Raw genomic sequence first — 22623 nt, 5'->3', positions numbered from 1 at the left:
TCCTAGGCCTCAAATCGTTTCCACAACTCGGATTCTTTCAGAACAGCACGTGGCATTTTACTGGGCATCAACGAGCTTCACGGATAGAAGACTGTGCAGCTGTGCAACTATAGACTAAAGACTGTCAAACTTTTAACTCATTTCCTGTATTACAATATGCACAGTGTTATACGATAAGTTAAAGGATTGCATTGTCAATATGGTACGTTCATCCTGTAAGATGGCTACGTAATAATTTGATGTGCATAATTTAAAGCCGAATATAGAAGCTCAACTAACAAACGTTAATAAGTTCGGCGTACTCCGGACATCTGAAAACTAGACACCGCGTTTATTTTTCCTCTTCATACCTCTAGATAATATTCTAATTGTCTTTTTTTATACTAATAATATGCCAGTCGAAAAGTAATCTCGGTAGCCTTTAGCCCTCGCTGTTTATAAGTTTTATTTTATTTTTTGGCTGAATACGTGAAAGAGACCTTCCCTGAACAGTTCACCACCTGATGCACTATTTAAGCTTTGAATGACTACTGACAGGCGTTCTATGTTCGACTAAATTGTATGATTTTCGGAACTACTTTTTCTATGTTCCGTTTTTCTATGTTATACGTTATATATATGCAGATATATACAGTTGAGGAGAGTCGGCTGCTACAAGATGTTCATGGCTACTGCACAGCATCTGGCTGCGTTTATTTCAACTGTTAAACGTCGTAGAACAGGACATCTCAATGCCAATCAAAAACTCTGTTCCAGATCGCTGTAAGAAGTAGATGGTAAGCTGTCCTCTTGCTTGAAGATCCGGCTTAGTAACACTAAAAGTTCTCCGCACAGATTGGGGCTAGCCGTATTTCACTAGCAAGAACATCAAAATACAAGCGCTAGATAGGTCCTGCAAAAATTCAATGAACACAACCGCTTGACCATATGTGTATCATTCTTGATACGGCAAGGAAAAATCACTTTTATAGAAAATAGATAGGAATGAAATAAACGATCTTTTATTACAATCTCTAATACAAAACACGGTTAATCTTTCGATAGGCCAAAACACGGACAACTTACAAGATTTGTGGAAGGATGCAGATGAGTGGTGAACACGGACTGCGACTCGACTCAGTTCCTTAAGTTGCGTAAAAAAGTTGGCGAGCAATGTACAGAACGTATGACTATGTAGTATGGCGTTGTTGGACTCAGTCATACGTCGTCGACCCGGAAAATTAGGGCTGACAGTGGACATACATTCTTTCGCTCTTAGACTAGGACACAACAACATAGCCTGGAAGACAAGCGATTCCACTAAGCGGAAGAAATCGTATCTGTCAATAAGTAGCCTTTACGGATGCCTCCGTCATTTGTTGACGAACCTGTCTGTTGTCCAAGGAGGAGGCTAAAACGGAAATAGTACTTACTGACTCGTCTAACATTTGGTTTTGTGTATTGCTGATTCAGTAGTATTTGAATAAATTTAAGATAAAATATGTTCTTATTTAAGTCGATCGCATACACATGAACGAAAGCGTATTATTAGAGATTATTACTATAAAACGTATTTATTAGAAATTGTAATAAAAGATCGTTTATTTCATTCCTATCTATTTTCTGTAGAAGTGATTTTTCCTTGCCGTATCAAGAATGGTATACATATGGCGTTCTTAGCAGCATCTGATCACCCTGCAGCAAAAAGCCAAAAAAATAAACTAGAAATGTATCGCGTGTATATATGACATACACTTTTATAACCATAACATCGGATCGTAACGATCGTGATTCCTCGCGAAGTGAACCGTTTTCCTTCGTTCCACAGATGTCCACGATATTTGGGAAGCGCCATTGCTCTTGCAATGCATTGATCCTCAAGAGAAGTGAAGATAGTCCTAGACGAGCTACTTGTGCTCCTGTCCGAACAATCCCAGTTAGGTGGCCTAGCTAAAGACATCCTTCGTAACCTGGGAGTGTACAGAGACTAATGCGATCAACTTTTCCATGCCTTTGGGACCCCTATCTATATAAAGGGTATACCTAAGTTGGCGTTCTTAGGGTTGTAGCTAGAGGGGGGTCTTCTTTAGAGTTGAAGCTTGCTAAATGAATTTGTTTTTGTGATACGCATGTGCCACTACTGTGTGGAGCTAGTTGCTAATTCACTGGCTTCCTTCGGGCACAACGGAGTAGATCGACTTGTGAACGGCTATAGTAATGCCTGTTATGATGCTTAATAATTTTTGCTATTCTGAAAATCATGAGTAAATGCAGTACGGATTAATGTAGGAAATACCACCATATAAACAATCATAATATATAAGATAGAGGAGCGAGGTTTCATATTTTTAGATTTAACACCACAAAAAATTGAAATGATGCAAGAAAAATACAATGCTTATACATCAATTGTATAATCTAATTTACTTATCGGTTTGTTTAGCATCGGCTAGTTGGAAATGGCACATTCGACGTCAAAAAACGCGTTTGCACCAAAACATGAGGACGGTCAGAATAGGTAAGGGGGCACTAGTGCAGAGAGATGCGGACCTTCCTTCATCTATGTCGAGGCCCTTGTCGGTAGATCTAAATCGAGATAATTGAAGATTACAATTCTTATCGTCTCGCTACTCTGATTCGGTCTACACGACAAGTACTCATTTCCTTTTTATGCTAGATACATACGAAACAGTCTGCTCGGTGCCCTATATGTCTAAATACGGTCTTTGATACGACAACCATGTTCTAGTCCTGACAGCGTACTCGGCTTGCTCTCTACAAAAGAGGCAGGGCTGTGTAAGAATATTGAAATTAATTCACATATCGAATCTCTTAATCCTCTTCAGTGGCCTCTTTTTGATAAAACGAAGTGAACAGAGCCGACTGAACAGCTTCGAATCGGGCGGTCAGATCCGATTTGGACGAGTTGTCGGCTTCCGGCGACAAGCTCTCTCTCTGCATCTTTCACCCCGCTACCTTGAGCAACTCCATATGTCATCATGATGAAAGAAAATGAAAACCTCGTTAGCGACATCTGGGCTGGGTTTTTTTTCCACAAACTCGCAAATAAATTTGATGATCATAATCCCTCTCGGTTTTGCAATTTTAAAATGACCAATGCTAAAAAGGCCAATTACAAAAGCCGTTTCCTTCAGTCGTAATGCCCTATACTATGCCTCGCCGCCTAAATCCGATAACGCAGATATTGAAGATGAACGTGGGGTGTGCATTTCTGTGAACACAACTTAGGTGATGTTTCAACCCATACACTTATTACATGCTAGGTGAAAACTAAGTCGATTTACGCTCTCAATAGAGCCGGCATTCTCGTTCTTTAGCTGACTAGCACGACAAATTACCAAAGATTTTCGTTTAATACTTTATTGGGAACAAAGACTTTACTGTCGAATAGGAAAAGGACATATTTTCTAATGCAGGAGCACTTGGGATAAAATCGAGTTACCTTCGTTTGACCAAAAAAAAATCACTTCTTTTCTGTACTCGACTATTTTCTGCTTCTGTGTATCCCGAAAAGCGAAATAGTTCTTCGAATAAAAGCTTCTTCAAGGCTCATGCCTTGCCGAGATATTGGCCTAAGAGGCCATGTTTCCACCAAATTAACATTAGAATATTTCATCCCTCTTTAATATAAAATAGAAACTCATTACTTTAAATACATAGTGCTACTAAATCGCCCTAGTGGCAGACTTCGCTTACATAACGCGGTTATTTGGACAAACGAAAAAGGAAGCATGGCTAACGTTTTTAGGCCAAGAACCACCTCGTATGATCCACTGGCTATTTAACACGTATTCTAACAGCGGTCATCAGTTTGTTCTTGTTCCTTCTTCTGAAATTATTAAGAAATAGAGTCCTAACCAATGCTTCATAGGTCAATGCTATCCGCTAGTCTCCTATAGAATGTAAGCCGAGCTAGCTTTTCCGCCTTTGCCTTATTAGCATACAAATTGAGGTCGTATAATCTATCCGAGGCTGCCAATGCTTACACACTTACAAGCTCCTTCCGTTTACCCATAAACACTATATGGGTTCCAGCTGTTTATTAATTGTTCTGCACTAACATGTTTAATGATTTTCGTTTCTTATACGAGAAGCAGTAGCTTGTTTTATGAACGGATTTTATCGTAGTAAGAATCAATGCATGGTCGGTAGACTTTCGAGAGACAAAGTGTTTGTAAGAAGTAGGTACCTCTATGCCTGTTCGCTGTCAATTCCACAACCCTGCGGCTGTGATGAGACCCCTTGGGCTTTGCCACTAATTTTCTACAGGATTGAGCCAAAAATGTGCACGATCTTCACGTATCTGATGGACTCACCCAACAGGCCTTGTTTCCAGTGTACATACACTATTAGGCCAGGTTTGTTGACTAGAACGAGATTCAAAGAATTGAGAAGATCGATAAGCATATCACAGGAAATAATTAGCTTTTCAGTCGTATCTAATTCACTTATAAGGAAAGGTGCGAAATAGATATATCCCCTCGCGTTGATTGCATCTCAGCTGAATCTTGACGTTACAAGTAGGCTGGCGGTATTATTTGGTAGGGACACCTTCCCCTTAGGAATTATCTGGTTCAAAGAAAGTTAAGGTTTTAGAGAGTGGGTCGATGTAGTCCAAATTGCGTCCAACCTTGTATCTAAACTAGATATATTTTTCTACAATATAATTTAGAATATAGTCCTAATAAGTAAACACTGATACGTTTGCGTCGGTGCGCGTTTTACTTATAGCTTACTTGCAGTACGTCTGCATTGTACAATACTAGAAACTTTGTTTGAGTTCGACAGAAACCGCCGCGCGCCGTCGCCTTTCAAAACAATATTATTGTAAGATCTTTCAGATTGATAATTTTCCAAGCCGCGGCTAATTTAAAGGTGTTTAGATCATGGTAATCTTTCTCTGGCCATTTTTAGCAGTTTCGTACCGCCTTCATTAAGATCTGAACAAACAATCAACAGTAGCATCAGGACGTTAATAACATCCAAAAACACATCTCGCAATGGACTAATGATAATAATAATAAATGCTACGCGTATCTCGCAACATCTTACTACCTTTTTACTCTTCAGCGTACGCTCCTCCGCCGGTAACAACAAACTACCACTTCCCGAAGTTCTGTCGTGTCCGTTGCCGCTGTACACACAGCAAGCGAATTACATGTGTCACGTTATTCTGTCTTGCCGTGAGATCCAACAAGTACGTATATACACACAACGCTGTAGCAGTAGGTGTTGGATCTGACAGACGTCCGCTTGTTAGTACGTACAACTTTTTAACTAACAGAAACCCTTTGTCGCGTAGCAGGCGAATTCTAATATACGTCCTGTGAGTGACTCAAAGACTGTTGCGGTGACGCCAAGTAAGTAGGAAGTTTGTCAGCGCACGAGGGCTAGGGGGTAGAAACCACTAAATAAGACGGAGCTCGGACACCAGACATTATAAGTCAACCAGCGTAATTATGCATAGCTTGTATAAATTTGCCGCTGTAGAAAAATAGCGTACCAGTGGCAAGCTGGGGGCGAGCAGAGTGAACATTTATCCGCGATTTGAACACAGCTGTTCTTCCTATTTGAGAACATGAAACATCGTTCGCAACGGTGTTGATATACCATCCTACCTAATTGAGTCAATCCAGTTCGTCGTATGGGAACCTGATAATATGCTAATGATGATTTCAATTAAACCGTAATATTGTATGAATAGTTTAGTACGAACTGCGATAAATTTGTCTAGTCGGATTAAGATATCAGTCAAAAAAGGGACCAGTGTACATTAGGAAACACCAAACACATTTTATCGTTTACCCAACTAGCCTAACGTACTTTTCCAACACCGGTATATATATATATATATATATATACACTTGTTCAACCTGGAGTCGCTAAAAGTGATATTTACACCTGAGCCGATCTTTGTCCATATATCCCTTTCGTTTAGTTGATTCTATGGAAGGAAACTCTGAAAGGACTAACACGTGCACAAGTACTTCTGCACAAATTTGCCATAGTCTAACCATGAGCGCCAACAGGTTTTTTAATTCATTAAGGATACTAATTTCGTCATGCATTCTCTACATATAGTAGTTAACGGTGCTTAATGTATTATATTATATTTTCTAGGGCGTAACCGTATCGACTGAAGCGTATTAGGCCTGAACTTCTAAGAAGGTCTTGCTTTTTTAATCGTGGCGTATAAAGCGTGCTCTACATTCGCTATTTTAACCTCTTTCTTGCCTACTCTAAGAACGCATTGCGGCATCTATTTACGGTTCTGTAAATGGTTCGCCAGTCAAATCTCATTTGGTGCTTCATTCACCTGAACGTTCGAAACGAATTTTTATTTTCTAAATACCTTAACGCACAGGCATACAAGCATAGAAAGAGGATTAATAACATGATGGCGAAATGCCGCTGTTAAACCCTCACAACTATATATATATATATGAGACTAAAGCGGACTTACTAATTATTATCGTTGACCGGAAGAAACGAGTGCTTCACAACTGTTCGTTTTGATCTTACAGAGGTGAAATGGCCTATTTGCCTATACACCAATATCCTAAGTCTGTGCAATTACGCCCCAACTACGTCTATCCAGTGGGTTACTCTTATTCCGGTATCGTCTAACACCGAATGGGTTTGACTTTGTCGTACTCTTCACGCCGCTTTGTGATATCTTTCTGCTTATGTCAGGTGCGATTCCGTTGCTCTCAAGACTGGCGAACAGACCGCACAACTTCTGGCGCCATCGGAAATGTCTTGTACGAATCCGCAACAACAGACCAATAGGACCGATCTCTCAGTCGTTGCAAAGGCATGTCTATTATAGTAGCACTTGTCATAATCGCTGTTGTAAAATAGGGTCGATTCCCACTTTTTAGCGGCGAGTTGTGGGACTCCTGGTTAACGGAGCGACGTACGCTCACATATCGCAATCGCATATGCAGTCACGTACTCTCCGGATCCGAAAAACGTCATTGGACTGTGCACGATTTTGCTTACGCCTGGCTGGTTCCAATTGCAAGCTGAAGACGCCAAGACCTTGACAAAGTTTGGCAGTTTATGATACCTTCGGACTGGTGCGACATAAAGTGTCCTCGTGGTGGAAAGTGGATCTTTCATCCCTCTCGCAACATCCGTATTACCCCCGCTAACCGAAGACTAACTAGTTAATGACCAATGACCACTTCACTGAAAATGATATTTTTGATGGTGAAAGTTTGCCGATCCGCACCACGGCCTTCAAGCCTCTTGGGGAATGCTAGTGTAGTTTGCTTTGCCTTAACGATTGCAACCTGGACAGTTGCGTATTAATAAGCCCCTTTCTTTGGACAGCGACAGGGGGTTTCTTCTTTACTAGGTGCACCTCTGATGGATGCCAGCGCCCAGCTGTGTATAGTTTCAAAACACTTCATGTAGGATCTTAGTCCAGTCATTGTGATAAAGTTCGTAAAGATAAGCGAGTTTGCGATTCTTCAGATATTCGCCAGAAAGACGCTGAATTCAAGGTTGAGTCCTATCTCATCCAGTACTGCTCGTTTACCACACACGACCCGTAGGTACACCCTTCTGTTCGCTCGAGCGATTCGGTTTTTTCTTCGGAGAATAATGGGAGTAAAGCTTCTCTTTGTAATTGTTACATATAGTCGCATCCCAGGCCCATGAGTCAGACCGAATTCGAAAGCACTGTCGCATCGTCAGTATCATCTTCTTGGCCGACCACCCGCGTTCCTTACCCAATTGTTTTTTTTCTAACCGTTTCTTTGGCCAGGCCTCGTCGAACGCTAGTTCCGACAACGCCGTCCAACCATGCAGGCACTCGACAACTCGGCGCACTGACGTAACCTTATCGTTAGCCATCTCACCGCTGCCACCAAATAAAGCGTATTGGCTTAACTCTTTCGTTAGTTGGCAGGAACGAGCACCTTGCAGCCACTTGCTATGATCTTCTATATCCGCAAGCCATATTTATTCATGGATTATTTTGTTCATATTATTATAGACATATTTTATTATATTATTTTCTTTGCATCATTGAAAAAAATATATATATGTGTGTGCCTCTACTCTTTTCTGTATCGAGCTTTGCAGACCTAAGTGAAGGGCACCGGCGTCGTGAATATGGAGCGTCCCATCCTGAAAGTCGCTAGGATTAGGAATTCAATAGAAGATTAGTAATTATACCCGAACAGGTCCGTATATTTTCGATAAACGCCATTGTACATCTTGATTTTCCAGCACATGAAACAATACGAGTAATTGTGGTTATAATTGAAAAGTGGTGACAGTCTGGAGGCTAAAAATTCGTGGAAAATAATTTTTGACCCGTCCATATTATGAGCGCGTGATTTTGTATTTATAAATATTTTTTAGCAGCATTAGAGTCGTTAAGAGGCTTGAGATTTTTGTAAACGTGAAAAGCACTGTATGAGCTGACCTCTTCTTGTTTACATTATTACAATACTGTAAATAAAGATTTCGATTTTATTTTACAAGGCGGACCCTCAAATGGTTCGTTATTAAACTCGCACACATATAAGTTCTTTTTTTTTTTATACATTGTGTGATCTAGTTGAATGTAATGGAAATATTTGTTTTTCTAGTCCAGCATATGGGTTCGTACGTTTCGAAGAATCAGCTGTGTGCGACTCTTTGTTATCATCAACTTTCAAAACTCCTCAAAATGCTCTATCTCAATTCTTTTACGCGAGCTCAGAGATCTCAACGAAATGTTTTCGTTTTATGCCCGGTACTGCCTTCAAGTGTTGCTTCAGACTGCTGGCTTCTGTCACCGAACGAAAGTACCTGTGCAAGACCACCATGTGTTCCTAAGTGAGATAAGTAAACAGCTTACCATAGCGGGACGTAATTCAGATATCATTTTAAGTACAAAAAAACCTCATTTGTATTAGAATGCATTGTCGAGGTTGTGGAACGTCACGTTCAAACGAACTTTACTTCAAAAGTAATTTTTTCAACCTGACACTAGGTCTAGCATTTCGAATCACAACTCAGTCGACAACTTCGCTGCTTCTCATGAAGTCGCTGGTTAGCTTGCGTATCAGTATGCTTCACCTGGCTACATAAAATTTCTTTTTGTTCATTACAAAAAGTACTTAGGCCTGAATGATCCTCGATCGGTAGATGAACTCCGCTAGAACTACTGAAAATTGTCCAAGTCTAGAATGTTCTTTAAAATCAGACTAAATGTTTGGTTCGATTACTCAGTATACAAAAAAACATCATCGGACTGAACGATCTTCAAAATTACTAATTTGCACACGATAAAACCCTTCAAGCACAACAACAACACTGGACATTGTACTATTTCCTCTTGAAGTACATTTAGATATGTCAGTTGTGTTCAGCACAAGTCGCTCCTGTGCAGACTGGCAGATTGTACAACGAGCAATATTGGTAAACCATAGACAAGGTAAATGCTGGCTAAGTCAGGGCTTGCACCTATCTAAATAGAATACAAAAACTCGAGTTTCGAAACCGGTGAGCGTATCGTACTAGTTGCAATGGACGAGCCAGCATAGCGATCTGTCGATTGCAATACGTATTGGCCTTGTTTGGGAGGGGATCGAACAGTTTGGGGGTTGGCAGGGTCAGAGGGAGAAAGAAGAAAGCAAGTCGTCCAGACGCTATCCTATTTGTATGTTAGGTGTCTAGTACTTTCTCAGACCTGTTACTCGGATGAATTTACATAGCATGGTTGGCAATTCGCTTATCATATGGAGAAGGACAGCGTTCTGCGCGTGTTTTGTAATACGTGGGGTCCGGCCAGGTTCGATTTTGCTCAGGAGAATTTCCAAGCTTGAATGATTACAGAGGATAGCAGTGTTTTCAAGAACGACGGAACAACAAGCAGACGCTATTGTAAAATGTTATTGAATGTAAGGGTGGAGATTATTCATGCAATTTATGGTTAATCAGGGCTAGGTACATTGATTTTCACTAAGATTTTCCACGGATTCCGCTATTGCTAAATGAGTATTTGTTTTTGCCAATTAAGGCTATCTTCTAGAAATATTAGAAAATAGCTCTTATCCACAATTGTTACATCAAACGGATTTTCAGTAGATTTGACAAAAATTTAATTTTGTTGGGAAAACTTTAAACAAACCAGACACTTTTAACGTTAGACCCGCCCCCCACGTTAATGAACGATGCTATCTGTTTCCGGGTGTCCACGGCTTCTTTAAGCATGCATTATTCAATAACATTAAGCCCGTGAGCTTGAAACTCATAGAAGACAATGAATGTTCCAACGTGGAATTGGGGCTCTGCACCCACAGTTTTAGACGTTATAACTGTCCGCCATTATAATGCATTTATTTCCTACGGAGCTCTTACTATCAACGATCCTTATTCTATTGTTTTTATCATAATCCTTTTTCGCTAGCTAGGTCAACTGGTCGTCAGTGATATCCATTACTCGGAACTGAGGATTGTTACTTATTTGACGTATTTATTTTGAATACTAATCATACCCCTTAGATAATAACAAAAGATTATCAGTTTTGGAGTATTTTGTTGTTAAGTATCATACTCTATGTCTTTAAGGGCTGATATGCACCACGGAGTACGCTATCGTAGTACTATTATTAATCTATTTATTTTTAGTTTATTTATTTATTGTTAGTTACTATTATTAGGTATAGTAGTATTAACAACAACAAAAGGATTACCGGCCTTTGCTAGATTGAACCTCTTTATCGGTGGATTATAGCAAAAAAAATATTGTTAACCCGCCGCTTTACGGGTTTTTTAAGACTCATAGATAAATCCAGCAAAACTCCTCTTGATAGCGTGTGAAGCAACACGACAGACACGCTTCTAAAGGGTTTGTCACATACGGAAATATAGCTATAGATCGATCATACAGATCACGGTTGAACATAATAATGTGAGGCAATAAGTTTATGCAAAACTTACTGCCTCACGTTATATAAAAACGAAGTTGGTGTGTTAAAACTACATTGCAAAAGTTGGCCATATAAAATAATGTGCACGTGCTCTTTTACAACGATCCTATCAGCAGCCTATCATCAACCTAGTGCTGTGAATAGTTGATTCCTCTTCTTCTTAAATCTCAGAGTAATATATTTAAAGTTTCAGACAGTTTATCTCTCTCACCACGTCCACACTCCCCAGCTGCCTTAACTCATCTTCGTTAGGCCTGGTTCTCCCAAGAATTGCCGCACTCATTTCATCCTCCATGTCTTCGCTCAGCTTTCAGTTTACCTGATATTTCGTCAGCTTCGTACCGAAGCCATTCGTATTTTCACTACTACTTCAAATCGCAGTTCCATTTGCACAGGCAGATGTGATGTGCTAGCGAGAGAAAATCATACCTTACGTGTACCCTAGTAACCCTTGAGGTTTTGATGTTTCGTGCTCTTTTGGCTTCACCACAAGTAACTTCACCCGCTCGTCCGCGGCGGCCTGACATATACACGGGATGAACGACCTCTTGCGCATTATGAGGCGTAAGACTCAGATCATGGGCTTCTGATGCTTGGTTAACTTGCCCTTAGCATAAGGCGCCATTTCGGCTCCCACACTACCAAGCCTAACTGACACCCGAAGTCTGGACGTACCTTTGGGCCTGCCATCGTTGTTACCGCAAGAAGGCGAGTCTGTGATTTCGTGTGATTACACCTTTGGGACCACCTTTAATACCCAATGGAGCAGCTGCCACCGCTGCTGTTAGTGCGTCTACTAGGAGAGACCGATACAAACACGCAAGGCTGACCTCGTCCTGTTGGTCGGACCCGAAAATGCTGGGTACGTTCCGAGCTGTGGGTTGTACTCGTAAGCAAATAAGAATAGTTATGCCCTATAAGAGTTGGTAAAAAAAAAAAATCTGGAAAGTGTCTTCAGAGAGATGGTCCGCAAACAAGCTCTTCGAGACGCAAATAGACACAGATGCAAAAAAAGGAACCCAAAGTTTCTCCGTTCCTAGGACGCTCAACCGTCACCCGTGATTACATTGATTAAAAGCAGTAACGCGTGGAGCTGTGTGCAATCCATGCCAACGGAAATCACAGTGGGACCAATATCGAAGCAAAAACAGATGTTAGCAGACGTTAAAAGTTAAACTGCAGATAATGATTTTTTTGTATCATTTATGATACCATACCAAATCAATGTTTGGACGGGGGCAAAATAGTGAAAAAAGTGAAACATGCTTACCAATGCAGGAATATTTTTATAGATTATGCTGGCCAATCATATAGTATGTTAAAGGCGTAGGTCTCTAAACTACGACGCAACGATTACTAGGTCGATTGGAGATAAACTAGACATCTCCACAGAATTGGGTATGTCGGCGTGGTGTTTTGGACATATAAAACTCTTACTAAGAAAACTAGGGGGTTTAAGCGAACGTGTTGACATATGCTGCTTGACGGATGCGACTAAACCAATGAAATTCAACATTATAAGTTATGCGGCACTCCTGTAACGTTTCAATTGTTCCCGTCCCATTATGAAATTGTCAACTTTCTAAACACCTATAGTCTGGACTCATAAAGACCCACAGTCTAGTTACAAGCGCAGTGTGTTATCTAAACGCCTATAGAATATCCACAAAATGTTTACTATCAGCAAAATTCTAGTTGTACCTTATTTTACGAATATTCCCACTTATATTAGGTTATCAATCTTCGATTATTAACTTAATTCCCCACAATGATCATTAGATTTTGTATTACTGGCGAAAGTTAACTTTAGGTAAGGTATAATATGAACGCAGTTGTGACACCCAATTCTTGACTTACTATATTCATTAACGCTGCTATTCGTATGAAGTATCGCCTACACACAGGCACTCAGAACTTAGATGATACAATAACCATTTTTATATAAGGTTTTAACCACAGTTCTAGACTATAATTCCGCCCCTATATATATATAAAGAAAAAAGCAATTTTATTTGTATTAAAACTAGTGATATAATATGTGCCTTCAAAATATTGGGTTATCTCGTTTCGCAAACTGAGTCGGCTCCTAGTGAAATTGGTGACTGGCAGTACTGAGTACGCTTGAGGTTATAAGACAACGTACGCACCTCACGCTCTTCGTACTGCAAAATCGGAAATTTCAAGGCGTTTTAAGCCATTCTAAGAGTTGGTAAATATTGAAAGAACTAGCGTACCAAGGACAATTGTCCTACATTTGAATAACATCTTTTCATATGACTTATCCTAACATAAGTTAGATAACAACGTTAATTGTACTTCGATCACGCTTATATGGTAGGGTATTCTCTCTATATATAATTATATATATATATATATATATATATAATTGCCTGGATACCTGCACTACCGATTGTTTATCCCAGCTAAAGCTCCAGAAGCTGCCTTATGTAGGACGAAGAACAAACTTCGCATTTTAGAAGCCGGAGGAAGGTACACTGCTTCAAGCTTCAGATGCCTCGAATAGAGTTTCTTAGGGGATTTAGGGACATTGCTTGCAGCCCCCATTTTACAAATGATCATTAATAGTGATCGCATAGAGTGGGCGAATTGGTGAGCCGTTAACGACACCGCTGTAATGGCCTACGCTAGTCTGCACAGTCTCATAACACGAGACCTGCGCTCTAGTTGTCTAAACTTGATGCCCAGAGATTTTGTCTATTATTGCGTATCGTCAAGTCGCTATGTTAGAATGATAGCAACTCCTGTTCATTCTTTGCTAGAAGTGTTTCATGCAGCGACCGCCTCTCTTCTCCGGTGGGTAACCTGGATTACGTTGATTAATTGAGAATAAGCATTCACCTAAACTGCGAGTACAAAACGCCAATTTCGACATCTTTCTGATGTTGCCGTAGGATTCGAAACGTCAGTCGAGTGTTCAGGTTTAGCTCGAATACCAGTGCAAGCTTCATAAACGTCTCCTCCGTCCATTTGCAACAGATGAAAATCCATTCTAGCGGAACAGATTTTTCAGGTGGAAAACTGTCCTAGAGTTTTACTCTAAGGCTCTATAAAGTATTCACGCTCACCGCCTCAGGGTCAGACCACGCTAAAGCTATCCTGGACAAACGCCTTCAAACTTTGGAAGCTATCTCACCGGGCGATAACTTTTGTTTCATCATAAGCCGTTTAGAAAAGGCATCACAAAAGCCCGATATTTTGGCACAGTCTCACTGAATACCAACTGATTTGATTTCCAATAAACAAGGATGTCCATCAATATCGTCACCGCTGTAACTGCGTCGCTTTTTGTTTGACTCCTTTGACTGTTTCACAAAAGTCAACAAGTCCTCGGAAACGCTTGTTTTCAGACGTAGCATCAAGTATATGCCCCCACAAAAGGCTTAACCGGGTCGGATCTCGTTCCCCTAATAGGATTTTCTTAGCAAATCTTTGAAACGGCATGGCAGTTAGCCAACACTTAGATTTAGACCAGTGCGACTTGAAGATTAGCATGGCAAAGCAAAGGTGAAAGATGTGCGTTAGCCGCCCAGATTGCGTCCGCTCGTTATATGTATATAAATACATAAAGCAGTCAAAACCAATCCATGTTTCTGAATTCTGACAGATTTGCCGGCTGTTGCTCAATACTATATTCCCGGCAAAGTGTCATTATTTTTAACCTATTTTTGTGAAATGCGCCAAACTTGCTTAAATTCAATGACCTCGTACCAGAAGTCTGTGCTCGTCTCTAATCTGATAAAGGTGCCGATACCTCTGATGCGATATAGCGTTATGCAATTATCAGTACTTCCCTGCAGTTTCGACAGGGCCGACGACGATCGAACGTAGGTTGTGAAAGCTGATGTTTTGTGGACAGCCCTGGAAGAATCTGCGCCACTAGGAGTAGTCTCGGATTGGTCGCGATTGCTGACCTGTCAGATTCGTGCAATCCGCTGATCCACTTAACGCCGTTGAAAGAAGCCAAGTAAAGAAAGAATCGCTCCCAAGATCCCGTGGTTGTTGGCATGTGGATGATCTCAATTCACGCGTAGGCCCAAAAAGCCGCCAATTTAGCCACTCCTTGCCACAAACAATATGCCGTGGCGCCTTTGCCCAGTTTGCCATAACCGAATCGTCGTGATTCCGCGGCAGCCGAGACCAGCTGCGTTGGATATTACCGGTACCATATTTCCAGTGCTGCTGACGTCAACTGACCGTCATCGCTTCCATTTGGGCCACTGGCACTTCTGTTCGCTTTCGTCTTTTCGAACAATTAGGTGTTTGCTGTGCGACGAGCGATCACTGTTTATAGGCCTGTTCAAGATAAGCTATTTGATAACAATTATGTTCAAACTTGGCAATCGAGATTTGATATTTATAGTAAGTCTTAGACTACCTACACCTCGAGTGAGATAGATTTTGTTCTTTCTCACGCAACTATGAATAGAATAAAACCCATATAAAATGCAACGCTACAATGGGCAGGAAGGCCATTGGTCTGTCTGTGCAATAATCAGATTAGAGAAAAACGTTGAACAGGACAGAAATATATGCTGGTGACAATGCTGAATACACTATATTAGGCAGTAATCTAAGGCTCACAGTTCCGAATAGTCAGGACCATTTACTTTTACTTAGAGATACTGCTTGCGAACTACGCAGTGACAATGCACCAGCTCATCGGCACGCTTCGATCAGAGCTTATTCCAAAACACACAGAATCACTGCTCAAATTTTTCTCGTTCATGCGATTCCGGCCATTTCCCTCTGTTGAAATGAATCTTATCATTGATTCTTTTAAGTAAATTTAATTAAAAAGTAACCTAAATAAGTAAAGAAACTTTTCGAGTACTGCTATACAAAACTGTTTCGTTACTTTAGGTGGCTAAAATGCTATATAAAACTTCATGGGTTTCTTTGGGCGATTTTCATGGGTTGAGTTGTACTTCCATGTGATAATATAGTACGTGTGCCGCGTTCGGTCGCCACAGACAACCTGTACCCCCTTCAGCGATGATTCTCGGTAGCGTAACACAGACTGACCCAAAACAAGGCGGCATTTTTGTATGATGGTGTACTGTCGACATAATGAATATAGATCATTTTCCATATGTTCAACTTAGCCTCAATCATCTGATCAAAGAGAGCTTGCTGCTCCGTGTATTACAATGCAGACAGTCCGAGTGCAACGTTTCCGCTGGATTTAACCTGAGCTAAAAAAAAAAAAGAAGCTGCTATAGAACGGATTGGTTACGCAGGCGAACGTTATCGAAGATGTTGCAAAAAAACACGCTAGCTTTCCTCTTTACTACCGAACTGACGCTGAAGTGATGACGATAGCTTTCGTGACAGGGAAATGACCCTGTGAAAGTGTTCAATCGATAGATATTATGATTGAAGTGGTTGAAGTAGCTTCGGCGATGACTGGTGAACTGGCCAGTGATGAATGAAGTCATTCGCTCATTATATTTGCTTAGTAACTTAGAAATATTTCAGGCTTGTTTGCGGTGTCGATACAACAACAGCTCTACGTTTGTTTGCTGCTTGTTTGTTTCAAATCAGCTATTATAAACCCAACCTACTTACGGTAAGAACGTCTACCTAAACATTGAAGTTCACACTGTCACGCTGTGTAGACGAGTTTGAACGAACTTCGGTTCTGTGTACACTGGCAATGAGCCTCGCACGCACGTACGTCTCCCTCGTTACTTCCCCAAGTAGGCATCATCCATAACTGAAACTCAGTTCCAATTGCGTGCAACAATAGGTCGCCCTTATAGCATACGTTCGCAATAATGGCAACGCATCCCCCTATATCTGTGCGTGCACATATTCCTGTTTACAGATTTACTATTTGTGCCGGTATCCATATGCAAAACGCATTAGCGTAATTGGATGCTCGTCGCACAAGGCCATAAGACGCAACGAGTGATTTCGTCGTTGCGTCTGGATCATGGCGGGATACACGCCAGGGGTGGACAGCTAACACAACGCCATTTTGAGTCATGTCGAAGGCCCGTAATGGCTCCACTACACCCCATTGCGAAGCATCGCGCAAAGCTATAATAACGAAAGCGACAAAACACCGATTATAGGTACAAGTTCTCGACAATAATTCATCTGTCATCTTCGACAATCGAGGCTGATCAGCGTTTCGCGTGAGTCAACTTAGATGAGATCTCTAGTTAACTCACTGTCCGGCGCAGAGGACTCGTTGTGACCCCCGGGTTGCATGAGGTGGAAATTGTCCGACAACCGCGCCTAAAGTCAAACTATAGAGCATCAAATTTGAGGCGAACGAGCTCAGTTCCGCTTTTGTAGCCTCTTAGCCGTCATCACGAAGCAAGGCTATTTTGCTAGTGCGATCAATAGAAGCAGCTCGACGAGACTCTGAGCTTATTATTGCAGTTACGTATACAACATCGAACACAAACTTCTTGAAAGTTATTGCAACAAAAATAGAAGTCACAATATACAGTAGATTGAAAAAGACCGCACAAATGGTTGACTATCTGTGTAACTAAAGGAAGCCCTTGTTCACGGAGCATGTATATTTGCAGAATGATGCTATATATATTCCACAAGAATAGTTTTTCAAAGGGCAACGTTCATGGATCCATCACACAGTAGCAAATAGTGCATCGAGTTTTGTGCCAGATTAGCAATTATATCGGTCCATTGAAAACAGCCACTAGTGACATAGTTGTTTTATTTTATGCATTTTATAACGGGGACTGTAACGCATGCTAAACCATCTTGGACTAATAAGTTGTTCGGCTAACCTTTGTCGAAATCGAAGAAGGACAAGAGTGACATATATTGCGTAGATTTACAGACGAAAAGTCACTAAATCCAAAGCTCGTTCCTACGCTACGACGTGTGACAACTGTACCCTTGCATGCGATTTGTCTTGCGAACGGACAATGTCAGCCCTAGTATGACCCCTCGTGGCATGATTTGAAATTTCATCCAAGTTGCTACGTTTCTGTAGGTTTTTAGAATACTATATTTTTAAACACTAAATTTGTCGTTGGATAGAATATCGACAAACGCTGCCAGCGAAAGATTCGTTACCTTTCAGGTGCGTCAAGTATCGATGCATTTTTACAGACTGCCGTACTATCGTCGTGTAGACGCTTTTTTATTGTCTACAGCCGTAGATTTTGTTTGGTTGACAAATGTTGCGTGACGTTTTTATTTATTTATTTATACGTCTAGTGACGGTTGTATAAGGAACGATTTGGCAGTATGAACACGCTTTTAGTAATTCAGTTATCTGAAATACGGGCGGCTTAAGCTGAAACTTTTTCGTTGGGCCAAGAATTCGAATCAAGTTATCGAAACGTCATCGTACCGCCATCTCAGGACCAGTATAGAAATCCTGTCCAAATCCCAACGTAGTATCTCCAAGGGCATTTATAATACGGTTCCTTCCAAAAAATTACGCCATACGATTGGCACAATAGACTATGAGTCATTGATTTCTCTAACTAGCGAACGTCCGTTCGATCGAACGAGGAACGAAGGCAAATTTTGCTGAATTACTCTTGCCAAGCGTTTAAGCTCACCGAAAACAAGTGATTTATATGCGACCACATTGTCTCCATTAGATGTATTGTTGGTCTGCGTGGCGTACTCGGAAAGATCTGCATCGTTAAATGTTGGCTGAAAATTATCTAACTGGATATACTAATAAAACGTAATAAGGATGATGAACTTGTGTTTAATTGGCCTAATGTTAATTTGATCGATTCTTCATGCCGTCGGATAAGCAGGCATACATGTAAGGCGCCACCTGTATACCATGCCTGTATATAGGACAATAAACGGAATTACCTCGTCTATTATTTCCACTTGGATTGCCCGGTAGAGAAATTTCTACACGGTCAACGAATAGAAAAAGTAGCACCGGCCTCGATGATATTTCCAATCATCTCTCTACTCTCGTATGGTGGATACACGCCTTCGATCAGCTGTCACATCATTGAGTCGGAACTGGAGTTGCCATGTTTATATTGTCAATTTGTGTATTGGAGACAAAAAAAAAAAAGTAAATTATAGTCTTCGTTGTCGCTTGAAGGTATCTTTGACTACGAAATTCAAAACTCAATCCGAGGCCTTTATTGCACATTCATCGTTGGCAGTATAATTTTTACAGAAATACAGTTATACAAATGGACGTTTATAAAGCGGTTTGGGTCGGTTATAATTTCTCTTTTAAATATGACAATGTACAATATAGGGGCGGGGGGGGGGGGTTGATTCGAACCCGAACGAATATATGGGTACAAACGTAAACATATATATATGTGCATAAGGAGTCTTTATTAAATGTCTGATTCTAAATTCAACTCATCTCAAAAACCTTGGGAATGCCCTGGAATATTCAAGCAGTTAGCCATTAGCAACAGGCTCCCTGCGAATCAGCCACAGTCTTTCGATCGGGCATTTTCTCCACCGCGAAATAACATTATCTTTTCTGATGGCTTAATATTACTCGCTCTCCTTCTGAGTTACGTAGTACAGTGACAGCTTTTGAGCAAGGGCGAAAATCTCTCTTTGCTGAGCTATATTGCTCTCCAGAGAATCATAAGAGATGGACCTTTGAGCCTTTAGACAGCGTTATGAGCCTGTCGAACGAAATTACAAGTAGGCAACGAGCTCGGAGAGAAATATATTCTACGCCCAGCGATCCTGATATGATGTATGAATATGAAATTAAAATTTTACACAGATGCCTGAACAAGTCGAAAACCAGCATTATCCTTTTTTCGTATCTCGGATTTGGGGCAAATTTTGGACATGAAAATAAACCAGAAGTTATTATTTTTAATTATTACTACTATTATTAATGAGAGTAATATTTTTGCGTTTAGAGAAGTCAGACCGAAACCTATCGATCTGAATTTAGAAGTTGCGTTTTTGGTGGTTGTCGTGATAGAGTAAAAAGCTATTTGCACCCAGTAACGGCAAATTTTCTGGTGAGCTTCATCACTGCATAACATCTGAACAGGTCGTAGAAGTACTTTACCACTTCTACAGGAGATACGAACCTTTAAAGTCTCTCGAAATATTTTATGTCGAAGGCGATCAGCTAATTATTCCCTCAGTAAAACAAGAAGTGATCTTCATACGATTTTTTTATTAGTATTTTCTATTATTGATTTTTTTGGCTTGTCGATTTTAATTGAAACGACTGTATTTTTAGAAATAGGAGAGAAGGGCTATGAAAAGCAGCCAACAAGCCCGATTCACCTTCAAATCGATAAGATCAAGCTGAACGTGGGGCGAATTAGCAGCGTACGAGTTCATGTGAAATGAGTCTTCAGTGGACGACTTCAGTGTTAACCAGTTCAAACGACTAAATTTATCAGGCCCTTCCACAAGAATACTTAGCTTTTGATGCCAAACAGTGGCAATGAGGGGCGCAACAATCAATAAGCATTTCACACAACACATCAACAAACGACCGGTCATACTGGATTACATTGGACACATTTTGTGTAGTCCCAATAAACTGCACAAGCTACACGAGTAGACGGAGGACATGATGATCTGCTAACCCAAAATTTCCAGCACTGTTAAAGCCAAAGTAAAAAAAAACATAACATCCACCAAGATACAGACCCGCTGAGAAAGCATAACTCAAGCAAGCAATCAAGGTACACGGAGTACATACTAGTGGAGTATGACGAACAATTGCAGACAGATTTTAAAAAAAAAAGCCGCAAGGACCACGTAAAAGCAATATGACTAGCCAGGGAAAGCCTTCAAGTGTATGACAAACTCATAGGAACATTTATCCGAAGTAGGAATTCCAAAGCCATGAATATAGTACAATCGTTTGCCCATCTTTTTGCTACAGCATTAAAGCTGAGCGAGATAGGAACAAATGATTTGCTAGGCTAGAGAGTTATCACTAGGCCTAGGTAAGTTACGGATGATCGAAGACACCCCAATACAGATATGCGTGATGCTAATTACTTGAAAGTTCGGAAACTAACAGAGGATCAATAAATCCATCACGAACATCCTATTACCGAAAAGGACCGGCGAAAAAGGAAAAGGATTCGACATATTATAGAAGGAGGCAATTCCGATCTCACGGAGCTGTCCAATTGCGGTCCGCAGTTCAATAAAACTCTGCAGCATGAAAAAAAGGGGCCACAGCGAAGAACGGACAGTTTAGGAGCTAAAGCAATTAATGACGACCGCGACGATTGAGAATAAAAGCTAACAGGCATCGTCGAACATACTACAACGTAATGTGCATATGATGAAAGCCGGCGATTCACTGAAAAACACATGACGCTTGATGGAAAGTGACTGCTTAAAGCAATACGTAACGGCTTAAGTACCGGATGTATGGGGGAGGAGCGAAAGTGCCTTTGAAATGTAAGAGAGCTCTCATTAATTGAACACGGGAAGCCCCTAACAAATGTTTGAGCATACTTCTAATCCATGTATTAGGCACAATTGGGAAAACTCTTGAAAGTTCCATAAATAACAGGCTAGTGGTAGAACCGAAAGACAGAGACGTACTCTCACTATTTGATAGAGATTGCATATGGCCTGGTTTACTAAATCCGCCATTAGTAAAATGTATTACAATAAGCAAAGCAGCAAAAAAGAAACAATGCTCAAAAATTATTTTTGTTTATACGGCTTGATGTACGCAATGCTCTTAGGGAGAGCCTCGTGCCAGCCACGTCACCGGCTTAAATGATATTACTTGCAGCGAAGGAGAAAATATTATCCGTACCTTCAAAAGCTTACAACCTTTTTTCTTTGGTTCTATGTATTTTTTTTAGCGGTTTGAATTTTTTTTCTTTAACTGAACATATTCTTAAAATTGCTTTTATTTAAGCATAGCACCTGAGACTTTTCTCAGTCGAGGTCTGTCTAGAGTGGATCTCGCCGAACTTAACCGGGGTTTCTCCAACAGACCTGCAAAACGCCTTAGTACTTATACAACCGAAATTATATCTAATTTTTTTTATAAATTCTTCATATCATACGGTCTTTTTGCCAACGTAGAGACTTAAATCAAAGTGGATACATATTCATTCGTTAGTGTTATCAACATATAGCAAAGTGTTCAAAAATCTTAGCAATAGAGGTCTTAGCAACCCAGAATACACCGTCTTTCACAAACATGTGAAGTGTCCCGCTTGGAAAGAACATCCGTGACCCGGGTGCCCTGGGGTTGATGCTCGATTTTATCAATGGAGGCTGTAGGAGAACGAAAAAGAAAGGTGACTGTATCCGTGTTTGTGATATGTGTTGACTGATAACAGTGTGCTTAAAAGAACGCTCCTGATACTGCAATGGTAACGTGTTTACCCAATAGTCTTATAGTAATAAGGACATGTGAGACTCGAACACATACTTCATTTTGAGCTGAAGACCTGCCATCTTAACGTCGTAACATTTAACAGCAATATTGAACATACGGATTTTGTTTAGCTAATTGCTCTAATAATCATGAAGGACGAGCCTCTGTTTGAGACCCAGTGTTAATAAGAACGAAGAGCTTCTGAACGAAAAAGCATGAAAAAAGTATAGTTCAACTACTACTGTTAGATGTGGCTACTCTGTCCCTGTTACGACTGGGAGCTATAAGAAAGCTGAAATCATGAGCCAGTTTGCGGGTAGCATTTTCAAATTTCGACTTCAGCCCTGTTACGCAGCG

Source organism: Varroa destructor, unplaced genomic scaffold (genome assembly GCF_002443255.2).
Source record: "Varroa destructor unplaced genomic scaffold, Vdes_3.0 BEIS01000007.1, whole genome shotgun sequence".
Lineage (NCBI taxonomy): Eukaryota > Metazoa > Arthropoda > Arachnida > Mesostigmata > Varroidae > Varroa > Varroa destructor.
This window is presented reverse-complemented; position numbering follows the sequence as displayed.